Here is a 13,899-nt window from a genome sequence, read left to right on the forward strand (position 1 = left end):
AAGGACTTCATCTCCTAACGCAGAAATAATTTGTTCTTGTGATCTATGTGCTAAATGATGCACAATTCTGTTTATATGATACATTAGAACAGAGTCGTATTTACTTAAAACTACGACTATATGCAAATATACATATAATTTTATATGGCCGACGGCCACAGTATTATTTTCATTTCTTAACGCGGGCTATATGGTATTGAGATTTTTTTTTTTAAAGTCGAATTTAGGTGGGGATCCTCGGGAGTTTCCCGAATCAAATAACAAAAACTAAACATTCGCATCACCGAGAATTAGTTTGAAGATTGTCGAAATTCAGAGATTACAATAATAATGTTTACGATAAAATGTACTTTTCGTCATACTGACAACGATAGGAATATTGTCGAGTTTTCTTGTGCATTCTTGACAATGTTAGGGCCCCCTCAATCGCGGGGCCCCGGTGCACAGCATCCGCCGCACCCTCCCCCCCGATGGCCGACCCTGGGTGATAGGAGGAACGAGGGGAAGTTAAGATGGGGACAACAAAGGGAGTTAGGGGAGTGGAGAAACGAGAGCAGACTGGAAGTGAGAGAAGGGAAAGGACGGGAGACTGAGAGGAAGGAGGTGGAAAGGGGAGATCGAAAGGAAAGCCCCTGTAAGTTTGACATTGTATGGTGAGAGAAGAAAAAGAGGACTTTAGAACGAGAGAAAGAAAAAGGAACTTGATTGAGAGGAACCAGACGGATCGCTCCTTTTGGATTAATATCTCAGTGTGAAATAAGAATTGAGTGAATCAGCCCCCTCTCCGTCCGACGAGAAGCCTCATCCACGAGCCCACACAATTTAACCTGCACCATCAAGTTTTGGGTACCCTCTTTCCTTATTCTTTTCTTTCACCTTCTAAATCTTCGAATAAGCCGGCTATATTCAATTAGTTTAAGTAGTAATAGGAACCTAGTATTAAGTAAGACAATTTTAGTTAATCGGATGTTCGGTTCGGGAAAAGGGACAACTAGAATTGTTGGTATCCTATGAAATCCTGTATTTGAACTAGCGAGTTAATAAATAATTGTATTTTATTTTATCTAATCTGGATTGTGTGTCTTTATATAACTCGAAGATTTCACAATGGCGTCCGCACAGGATACCAACTATAACGGCTTGTCTTGCCCGTTGTGCTACCCATGTTCTACCGTAATTTTGTCGTATAAGCACTATTCTGTTTGTATTTGTAATTAATGATTGGTAACATGGCCTCAGATAGCCCTGCCGAAAGCACTATGGTCAGTGACTCAACTGCTCTAAATCCCCCTCTCGTTGTTACTGGATTTTTAGGAATGATCCCCTCTTTCTCAAACTCCCAAGGTGATTCTGTCAATATCATTCAATTTTTCCAAACAATTGAAAACGTCTCAAGATTAGCTGAGTGGAGGGATGATGTAAAGATAGCGGTATTACAGGCGAAACTAAAGGGGGAACCTTTAGATACATTCTTCTGCCTCCTCGACCAATATCCCTCCTCGTCTGGGGATATTAAGCGCGATCTAATTAAATGTTTTGAAAGAAAAGCTAATAAGGAGAGGAATGTGATAGACCAGATTATGTGTATTAAGCAGGGAATGAACGAGCCAGTTACAGACTACATCATTCGGACTAAAACCCTCTATGCTAGGGCTATTAATTAAGAACAATCACAATATGGCCTCATTAAAGGACAACGTCATCATGGAGCGATTCGTGAAGGGACTGAGTACCCGCGTAAAATATAATGTTTTAAGACGTGACCCCAAAACCCTGGAGGATGCGTTCGACTTCGCCGAAGCAGAAGAACAGATTGAAGTGGAATGTGGAAACTACGGGGGGAAGAGGAACATTAACCTTGCGGTCCAAAATCCCTCCGATAATCAAGGACGAGGGAACGTGTCGGTGAATACCAAAGACCCAAATAGCGATCACATTAGAGCATTGGAGAGAGAAGTTAAGACCCTAACCGAATCGGTAAACCGACTGATGCGAACGCAAGAAAAGCGGAGTGGTACAAATAGACCCCGCGCGTGTTTCCTGTGTGGTGACTTAAGTCATATAGACAGGATCTGTCCGACACGTATTAGGAAAGTGTTAAACTAACAGGGAAGCATGGTGAAGATCAGTGCCATGCTTCTACTTCTGTGATAAACCTGACCTCGAGCGCACTTTTGTCGAGTAAAGGTCTTCCCCTTATTGAAGGAAATATTTTCGGTCGTAGTATTAAATTTTTATTGGACACTGGTGCAGCGAACTCGCTGTGCAACCTGGTTGTGTTTGACACCATCCCTAGGGATAGATTCGCAGAATTAAGAATAGAAGATGCAAATTTCGGTATAAGAGGCATCAGTGGGGAAATTAATAATTGTAGGTATCTGTTACATGCCACCTTAAACTTCCAGAATCATCCTTACTCCCTTAAGATAGCGTGTACGAAGTTTCCCGATGATTTTAGAGTACGAGGATATATTGGGTGTGGATATCTTAACAAGGATCCCTAATTTGCTCGATCGGATAAAAGATATTTTCCGCGAAACATTTCTAGCTCCCCGGAGTAATGAAAGCATGTCGTTCAATTGCTCCAACTCTAGCCCAGCCGGTCTACCGAGCCTAATGGGGCTCCATGCCCAAGTGCAGGATAGGATCCATAACATATTTAAAAAATACCCAAATTGCTTCGCTTCTACTATTACTGAGCTCAATGGCACCCAGTCATTCATGCATAAACCCCTCATCGATTCTCCATATCCGGTGAACATCCGGCAGTATAGAATCCCTGAGTGTTACCTGAGAGAACTCAGAAAATTAATCTTCTCATACGTTGAAGCGGGGATAATCGAAGAGAGTTCGTCAGAGTGGAACTCCCCAGTTCATGTTTTAGAAAAAGAAACCGGCGAGTTGCGCATGACTCTCGACCTCCGACGTATCAATGAGGTGACTAAATTCCAAGAGTTTCCTATGTCCCGTGTTGACGAAATCCTCAGCAAGTTTCACGGCAGTCGTTACTTCTCGGTTCTGGACCTTAAATCTGGTTATTTCCAGATCCCGCTACACCCTTCCGTGAGGCACATCTATGCTTTCTCCACCCCTTGGGGAAGGTATCAGATGTGCCGTTTGCCCCAAGGGGCGAAGAATAGTGGCCGATATTTCCAATATGTGAAGTCAACCCTTCTTGGGCGGTTCGTAGGAATAAATTGTTTTGTATTTCAGGACGACGTAGTCCTATTTTCTAGAACCATCGAGGAGCACCTCCAATTAATTGATAACGTCCTGGGTATATTAAGTAAGGCCAATTTAAAATTACATCCTACAAAAAGTAAGTTCCTCATGGAGGAGGCGTGCTACTTAGGCCACGTGATAAATAAAAATGGTATACTCCCCGACCCTAAGAATGTATGCGCTATCAATGATATAAATCCACCCACAAACGTAAAAGGCGTACGTAGCTTCCTGGCAATGGTCGGGTTCTTTCGTGATTTCATTCCGAACTTTGCTAACAAGTGAGATTGCCCTCCCGTTAACGGAATTGACAAAGAAAGGTAAGAAATTTAACTGGGACTTACGGTGCAGAGAGAGTTTTGAAAACTTTAAAAGGTTATTAACTAAACCCCCGTTCTCATTCACCCTGATTTTTCGATTCCCTTCCACATTTACACTGCTTCCGATCAGTGTGCCGGGGCAGTGTTAGGTCAGATTAGGGATAGTAAGTTCGCACCAATTGGATATTTTAATAAAAAGCTCCATGGTGCGGAACTTAAGTACTCAACTATTGAAAAGGAGTGTTTATCCATCATATTATCCCTCCGGCATTTTAAACCCATTATATTAGGGCATGAGGTAAATATCTACTCTGATCATAAACCGTTAACGTATGTGAAAGCAATGAAGAACCATAATAAACGTCTAATGAGGTGGTCGATGGAGCTATCGGATTATAACTATAACGTGTGCCATGTGAAGGGTAAACTAAACCCAGTCGCTGACGCAGTACAGAACCGCAGAATTTAAAAAAAAGTACAGAACTGCGGCTCCCATACATTTTGCAAAACCTACATTTCGGCTCCCATACATTTTGCAAAACCTACATTTCGGCTCCCACTGAACTCTTGCTTCCCCACCCCTGTACTATAATATAACGAACGTTAAAATGATAAGCATATAAAGAGTTTGGTTAGTTTTGCTCCATGGTTCTCAATCCGTTGTCGGCGGATCACAAGTGCTCCGTGAAGCCACTTCAAGTTTCCGAGAAAAAATCAAATATACAATTAAGTTCTATTAATTATTATTATTTTGTTAAATACGGGAGTATTTTAAACTACATTAAAAGTAGCATGTGTAAAATACTCTTACCACGTCTATGTTTTTTATGCAAGTTAATGTTTTCATTCGCAGTGTGTAGCTTTTATTATAATCTCATTCTACTATATTCATAAGGTGACCATATGGTATTCTAAGAGGTAGCAATGAGGTAATAGTGTTACACGTTGACAGTAGTTAAACCTAATGTTGCTTTCGTTAATGGTAAAATGAATGCTATTGCTTATAGAATCTTCCATTTGGTAAAATAATTGGAAGTGCCTATTGAATGTTTTGAGAAGACAATGCTTGGAATTAGCAGTAATAGCATTGGAATTAGCAGTAATAGTATTACCAATTAGCAATTGGAATTAGCAATTGGAATTAGCAGTAATAGTATTACCAGCAGAAGATATTTATTCTGAAGTTAAAACAGTTGCAGAAACGGAATTAGGACTTATAATTAGGACTTATAACTTCCAATCCATACAGAAAGAAAGAATGTGTGAGCTCTTACACCTACGTAAGATTTCTTACGTAGATGTGTGCAAGATACAAATGTCTCCTAACTTACACCCAATGACAAACGCGTTAGCAAAATTGGCAAACTGTAGGCTATTGCTTTGCAAATTTTGTTAACCGCTCCCTCTGTCAATTGGATTAGTATCGCCATATCTAGCTTACACATGAGAAATAACGCCACGGAGTAGTTTGTTCCTCTCAGGGGCGGACTGGCCTAAGCCCTAAAATTTTTGTGTGGAAAATTTATTCCCAGCCCAGCCCAGCCCACAAATAAAAAAAAATGTATTTTTTCTATTTATATTTAAGTATATTCAAAATACAACATTAACAAAAATTACAATAAGCACAAGTCTATATTCTACAATATTAATTTTTTATTTAGAAGTTTGCTTTGTTGAGCAATAATATTAATCACATCATCAGAATGTATTTCGTTTAAAAAATCCTTCTCCACTAACATTAACACGAAGGCTTCTAGATTTTCTTGCGAGATACTTATAAGTATCTTAGCCTGCTTTTAATTAATTTTAACATAGAAAAGCTTTGTTCACCGGACACTTGTGTTACAGACATAGATAGCAGATATTTGTATGCTTGACCAAGTATAGAATAAGCGCCACTTAACATGTTATATCTGAATAATATATTATAACAACAAATAGAGCAATTTTTGCAAGCAATGCAGTAAGAGGATAAAATCGCATCTTTATTAGTTTCTACTTGATCATCAGTAGAATGTTCATTTTCGTTTAATTTTATAAAAGTTTCATTGACATTTTCCTTTAAAATATTCCATGACGATTTAAAATGTTGCAATTCTGAAATAATATTGTGTTGAGTAGCTACTGGATTAAACTGTATTAAAATACTGCTTAATTTTTGAAATGCGTTTTCAGGAATATTTAGTGATGGTCCCGTAAATTTTGGTCTAATGTGCTTTGAACTCGCTGTAAGATGACAGTCGAACTCTCCCCGGTTGCTCTCTCTCCCACCTTCCCTGATCTAGATCGAGGACGTGTGAATTTGGTCCGGGAATGCGACAATTAAATCGTCTTACACTCGTTCCTGTTTACGAAATAAATCGTCGATATATTAGCTTTAGCTCGACAACCAGTTTCCCATTGGAGGGGGTGGGGTCCCGGCCTCACACTACAAAATAGATTATTTTTAATTAAATCGTTTGGAATACAGAGAAATTATTATTGAATAACATTTTTTACTTGCCTAAAATAAAGGAAATAATATAAGTGGCCATTAAATTTGTTATGACTACAATCATTGCTTTGGTGGCTAGGTACAAAACTAATAACGTGCATTTCTATAGTTTAGCATTAAGATTCATAGGAGTGGTGAACAGTTTCTAGCAATGTAAACAAATGACCAATTTTCTCTGTTTAGAACAGCGTTTCTCAACCTCTAAGGAATCGTCGCCCCCTTTAACGTAGTATCGCCCTCTTCAATAAAACCGTTACGTAGTAGCGCCCCCTTCACTCCAAAATTCCGATGCCGAGGGCCAAGGCTAACGCCAAATTCATACTGCATTGAATAGACTAGTCACTAGTATAATGTTATTTGTTTGATTATTGTACGATATAACGAATAAAATATCTAATTATTCTTAATATAATGTTTTACTATATCGCCCAGAAAATTGTTTTTCGCCTCCAAAATATAAATTGTTACTAATCGCCCCCCAACATGGAAAAACGCCCACATGGGGGCGATATCGCCTCCGTTGAGAAACATTGGTTTAGAAGGTAGTTTTGATTATTTTTCTCTTAGGATGCTTTCTGTTTGGGCCGAATCGAGCTAATGTAGTGTTTGACTCAGATCGGCCGAACTAATTTAACTTCGGATACGGGTAGCGCCGGGTAAAATGATACAGGCCTACACATATACCTATATTATACCTAAAAATTAAAATTTACCTTACTTAACAAAAAAATAAATGAATTTTTTAAAATTAAACTTAACCAAACGGTACGTTATATACATATTTAAAAAAAAACGGCCCAAATTGTATACGGCCCATGTGGAATTTTCCACATTTTCCACATGGCCAGTCCGCCCCTGGTTCCTCTTATTTTTTATATCAATTTATAAACGAAAAACGTCTCTAATTATTTCACGTTTTCATTATATATACACGAAATTTTTTTAAAATAGTCTTCTGTATTTTGGCTATAAACTGGCGATTAATAGGTCAATAGCGGAGTAATACGGTTGCATCCTTATGGTCAAAGCTTATTTGAATTGTGTGTTTTGTTTTGATTGATTAAATATAAGAAGAGCTATATTGTATTTGATAGGTTTGTATTCGTTTTTGTTGCTCAGATTAACTATCGATAATATCCTTGCTAAATCCTGCTAGAAATTAAAATAAATTACAGTTAGAATAACTGATTTATTTTAATATCTATAAAACACTTCTTTGACAAAATCTCAGTTCTTATTGAATTAGAATTTGGTAGAAGTTACCTTTAGTCAGCATTCACATATACGTTCTGTTTCGCTTTATATTTTATTAAATGAATATCTACCTGTCTAAAGTGCCCATTTAGTAATGATTTGCTCTAAGTATTTACAGTCGGTACATCACACGTTTTAATTGATGCAAATTATTATTTCAAAATAGCCCCTTTAGACAGATGTTCGTTTAATAGTGACCAAAAAGTGATAGAGAACTGGGCACTTATGCAGTTTGAAAGGTTTTCTTTCATAAAACAGAAATTTTGGGGATGATCTATCAATAGTACATTTTTATGGGTTACTACATTTTACACCTAGACCCTTCATTTTATGAATTGCTTTATTAGAAGGTAAATATATTGAAGTTTATAAAATAAAATAATTTTATAATTTTATACATTTTTTACTTTAGTATCATCTAATTACAGTGGAACCTCGCTTAATGAGCAAGTTGCATAACAAGCAAAACAAATTGTAAAAAAATGACTCACTTAACAAGCAATGTTTTGCATAACGAGTGACAAGGAGAGGGGAAATCCTGGATTTTCGCATGCTCCATCAGACTGTGTTTAGCTAGCATTTAAGTGTCGCTTGTGATCACAAATTTTTCCAAACTTGTGTTCACACATATTACATATAAACATCAACAATCATAACTCGTTATATAATAAACATGCCATCTCATACTAAATTTAATGACCAATTCCAAATTAAATTTTTAAAATGTCTAAATTAAAAATTAATTATTTATAGTTATTAAATTTAATATGAGATGGCAGCATAACTTCCTACCTCTAGTCAAATTAATTAATTTCCAATATTTAATTATAGTCTTTACATAGCCCAGAAATTTGGCACATTGTTTAGTGTCTTCATCAGACATTATCTGTGGTTTTTTTTTTGTTTTCAGCAAATCGAATTTGCATTTCAGGTTGGTTCATTCCATGCTGGAAGAAAAGATGAAGATGATTCTTGCTTCTTAACAATGTATATTGTGTAATTTTCTTTGAATAAACATTATGCATAAAATATTTGAGTATTTTTTCTTCATGGAATGTATTATTGTATTTTACATTAATTTCTATGGGAAAAACTATTTAACTTAATTAGTAAGATTCGCATTATGAGTAAGATTCTGGAACGAATTATGCTCGTTAAGTGAGGTTCCACTTACATTTTGAATTTACAAAATAATTCTGAAAGAAAGCTGAAAACAAATCTGTATAAAAACAATTTTTAAAGATTAACTAAAAAAAACACTGCATTATTAGATTAAGATTATATAAAATTTTTATATTGGCAAATAAATTCATTTTCAGTGGAATAAACTAAAAATTTTTAGATTACAAAGTTCTGAAGTGCGGTACATATTGCATTTTATATTCTCTGAATTAATTTTGCATATTGTTGTTTAGAAGTATGTGATTGTTAATTATACTCAATATAGTCAAAACTGTGTTGGATGAACGAAACAGTTACTTTGTCTTATTTATAGCTGTTGATAACAAACAAGTTTTTCTATCGTATATTTGGAATTAAGTTTGCTTGAACAAAGTAAAGGATTTCAAAAATTAAAAAGCTGACAAAAGAAGTATTTTTTCATCTATTTCTCCTTGTGTATATAATGACAATTTAAAAGTTGTGTACTGCTAAACTGCAAGAATCCATGTCTTCTGAATGAACACAATACACAAACTGGTATGACATTGCATGGGGTACTTGTCCTTACACTTGTTCATTTTGCCCAGAAAGTGTGTACATTTCATTCAGAAAGTGTACACTTTAACATCAATTTGATGTCATATTTTCAGTTTTACATGAACAAGTTTAAAAATGGTCAGTTTGACATCATTTTTAAACTTGTTCATGTAAAACTGAAAATATGACATCAAATTTTTTGCTTATACTTATTTACCTTTTATTTCCTTTTGCTAATCAGCCCAACACTTTTTCTGCTATCATTTTCTGGGGTGGGCTGTAATTCTCGCTGAAATTGTAGTTTTTTAATGTAGTGTAGGACCTACAAAAACTTGTCTTTTTCTTCTACCAGCGACCGCCCGTGTAAGGCTTCACGATCCCCCTGGGGGTTGCAACCCACAGGTTGAAAAACACTGCTATAGATAATGAAATCCCCACATTGAACACATATCAGTTGTCTCTTGTTGAAAAAATTGTTTTACTTTTAAAACCATTCGAAGAAATTACTGTGGAAACCAGCAACCGAGAAACCACCTCATCTTCAATAATTTACACAATAGCGCTTATACTCTGAAATTATTCTTATTATCAAAAGCAAAGAGCAGTAGTTCCTTTAGTGGCAATAATACCACAATAGAAGGACTAGAAAATTCAATAAAAAAAAACATTTTCAGCATATATATTGGGTTGTTCGGAAAGTAATTTCGTTTCTTTTACCACTAGACGGATTATTCGTATTTTTCCCGCCATTTTCATTCTAAACTGTATTATCATTATATATTTTGACAGCTAGCATTTTAAATTAAGGCTTATTTGTAAAAAATTTTGTTTGATTTTCTGCAATTGTTTATTTTTTGTGTCCCATCAAATATGGACGGTCGAAAGCAGCATTTTCGGCATATTTTGTTCTTTTATTACCAAAAAGGTAAGAATGCTGTTCAAGCGAGGAAAAAATTGTGACATGTATGGAGAAGATGTATTAACAGAACAACAGTGCCAAATCTGGTTTACAAAATTTCGTTCTGGCAATTTCAATATTGAAGATGCACGACGTTCTGGATGGCCAGTTGAAAGCCAATGAAAACAAAATAAAGGTACTGATTGAAGCAAACTGCCGAATAGCAACGCGTGAAATCACTAAGAGATTAAATTTTCAAATTGAACTGTTTATGATTATTTGAAACAAATTGGTTTTGTTTCAAAGCTCGCTATATGGGTTCCACATGCTCTTAAAGAGAGATGCTCTCTTTGGTGGGATTTTAAGGAATTTTTTTGAGCTTTTACCAGACAGTTTAAGAATTGATTCGAAAGTGTACTGCCATCGAGTAAACAAATTGAGTAATATCATAAAATAGAAAAGGTGACCAGAATTGATCAACAAAACAGATGTAGTGTTTTACCATGATAATGCCAAATTTCACACAAGTTTGGTAACTTGTCAGAAACTGTTATAACTTAGATGGGATGTGTTATCACACCAACCATATTCACCAGATCGAGCACACTCAGATTATTACTTGTTTTGGTCTATACAAATTTTTTTTAACTGTAAGACATTTACTTGAAATGAAAATGTCAAAAATCACTTGGATCAGTTTTTTGTAAGCAACGATCAAAACTTTTATGAATGTGAAATCATGCTACTACCAGAAATGACAACAGGTATTTGACCAAAATGGTTAATATATAATTCAATAAAATATTTATTTATTATAAAAATATTGTATTTTTTTCCACGGAAAAAAAATGAAATTACTTTGAAAACAACCCAATAGAAAACAAGTCTTTACACTTGTAATCTTTATTAGATCCAAGATTCAAAATGAAATTTCAAAAAAAAGAAAAAATGATATGGTAGAGGAAATAAAAAGATGAACAATTATAGCTTAGATGATAACGATAATTCAAAATCTCAAGAATTAAATCCTGAAGCTTCTATTTCTGGAGATGATCAAGATGGAGGATAATCTCTACGTTTTTTTAATTTATTTGATGCTTCTGGTAAATGAAGAATGAATAAGAGCATGTTTTTAAAAAGGAAGAAAAAATGAAACAAACAAATGTTTCAATCAAGAATTAGAAAAATATTTACATTTACCTCTTATACAAAGGCATAGTGACCCATTTTTGTGGTGAAGTTCAAAAGAACTTTTTCCTAATTTGAGCAAAATAGCTATGAAATATCTAAGTGCCCCAGCATCTTCCATTGAAAGTGAAAGAATTTTTAGCACTGGAGATAACATTTATGAACTGGAAAGAAATAGGCTATGCCCTGAAAATAGTGAAATTCTCATGTTTATGCATTACAATTTAATGGTTTTAAAGTTTGAATATTAAATTTGTATTAGTTTTATATATTTAAAGTTTAAACTTTAAATAAAAGAGATAGCTTTGAATAGGTTATATTATACCTTATAATATGTATTGATAAAAGAAATAATTTAACTTAAAAATTTTTTAAATATTTAGCTTGTCATGTAATAAATAATAAATATATAACAAAAATTTATTATTTTTTATTCCTTGCCATTCTAACAAAAATATTAAAATGCAAAATTGGCTGATTATTAAAACCGATTAATCAGGGAAATGGCCGATATGGCCAATTACTGATTATTTACCAATTAATCAGTGCATCCTTAGTTTTGAGTCTAGAACAGCAGTTTCCAAAGTGTGCGCTGCGGCATCCTAGGAAGCCATGGCTTCCTCACAGGGGCGCCATGAAATATAAAATTTTCATAATTTTACTTCCACTTTCAATTCAATGTGATAAGATGCAATATCTAGTAGATCTGATGCAAATCATTAACTCAGTAATAAAGGTAGCACATAGAATTACAAAATGTAGAAAGCCTCATACCATTGCAGAAAAACTCATTCTACTGGTTGATGTAGATATGGTGAACATTATGACCAGTAGGTCTGCTAGGTAGCAACTTTCAAAAGTGCCTTTGTCCAGTAACACTATTGGTCGCAGAATACAGCACATAGCAAAGGACCTCCAATGTTCAGTTATTGAAAAAATAGAAGAGAAGGAATTTGGGTTGCAGCTGGATGAGAACACAGATAATAATAATGATGCTCACTTTGTTTGCTATGTACAGTTTATTGATAATAACAACATTGTAGAAGACACACTCTTCTATAAAAGTATCACTGCTGGTGCTAAGGCTCACGACTTGTTTGAGGTCCTTGATATTTTTATATTCAAAAATAATTTGGAGTGGACCAAATGCATTGGTATCTGTACTAATGGTACTTGTTCTATTTCTGGGTGTTATAGAGGATTGCAAGACTTTTTGGAAGAAATGACCCTGATGCATTGTGGACCCATTGCATTATTCACAGGGAAGCACTTGCATCAAAATATGAGAGTCCTGCATTGAACCTGAATATGTAGTACATGTAGTATACTTTATAAAAACGGCTGTTGAAGGCAAAGATTTTTCAAAAAACTGTGAGGATGTGAGAACCAAGCACATGTCTTATTTTGTAATATAGCACTTCGAGAAAGTACAAAACATTTTCATAAGAGCGATGGCTGTCTCAGGTAATGCTTTGTCTCATACGTTTGAACTGCGACAGGAAATTTATATTTTTCTTTAAGAGGAAGACGATAAGTATGCCAATAATTTTGTGATTGAAGATGTTTTGGTAAAACTAGCATAATTATGTGATATTTTTGAAAAGCTGAATGCTCTGAATCTCCCTGCAGGGAAGCAACATGCACCTTTTAAAGTCGATTGAGAAAATTTCAGCTTTTATAAAAAAAAAAGAATTAAAACTATGGAAAAGAAAAATAAATGAAGATGGAAGAAAGGATGTTTCCCCTTGTTATTACAGTGTTTGACTTCCAATGGAGTTGATTTCTCTTGAAGTATGAACTGTATTTTTGAAGAAGATTTATCACAGCCTATCCACCTGGTTTGAGAAATATTTTCAAAATATTTCTCAAACAAGTATCATATTGATAAATTTTCATGGATTCAAGATCCATTTAATGCCAGTGCTCCATCTGAATTTACTGCTGTAGAAAAAGAGAATCTTATTGAGTTGTCTTGTGACAATACATTGAAAAGAAAATTTAGCAGTATGGAATTAACTGAACTTTGAATATCAGTAAAAGATGAATATCCCTTCTGAGTGGTACAGCTTGGAGAATCTTAATTTCATTTGCAACTTCTTATTTGTGCAAAGCTGAGTTTGTGGCTGTGATAAAAACTAAGCATTGCACGAAAATTAATGTGGAGAAGAAATGAGGGTGGCTGTTTCCAGTTTGATTCCAAGGTTTGAGAAAATGTGCAGTGATCAACAGGCTCATCCATCCCACCAATTATAATTAATTGAATTTGTTCAATTACATCTTTTTGTTACCTTAAATACATGTTTTATTTATTTTTTACTTAATGTCCTAACTCTAATTAAAAAGATATTGACTGTTTCCCTATTTTGCAAATTGTGCTTGTTAGAATTTGACATTAGGGCACCCTAGGAAAATCTGAATTTAGCAAGGGCACCAAGAATCAAAAAACCACTGGTCTAGAACATTCCTGTTTTTAAAGTACTTTTCTTGTATTTCATGTCATCACATTCCTTTCCAAAATTTTCTTCATGCAAATAGTAACATGCTAATTAAATATTACATTAAAGAATTAGAGAAATGTTAGCAAAAACAATAATTATATTTGATCTTTCTTTTAATTATGTTTTTTGATTCAGCAGGTTATTCAAATCAGAAAATAGACTGCTCATTTCCTTGAAGGTATTGTATAATGTTTTATTTTATATATTTGATATACTTTCTGTAATTTCATATTTAAAAAAAACTGAGTGTTATAAATACAATCAGTCCAAAAAGTTTAGAATATTATTGTACATTATATCTCCTTTATTATGAATTACAGACTTTAT

The sequence above is a fragment of the Centruroides sculpturatus genome, unplaced genomic scaffold, assembly GCF_000671375.1.
Source record: "Centruroides sculpturatus isolate CEXI.00-Female unplaced genomic scaffold, Cexi_2.0 scaffold104, whole genome shotgun sequence".
NCBI classification, from domain to species: domain Eukaryota; kingdom Metazoa; phylum Arthropoda; class Arachnida; order Scorpiones; family Buthidae; genus Centruroides; species Centruroides sculpturatus.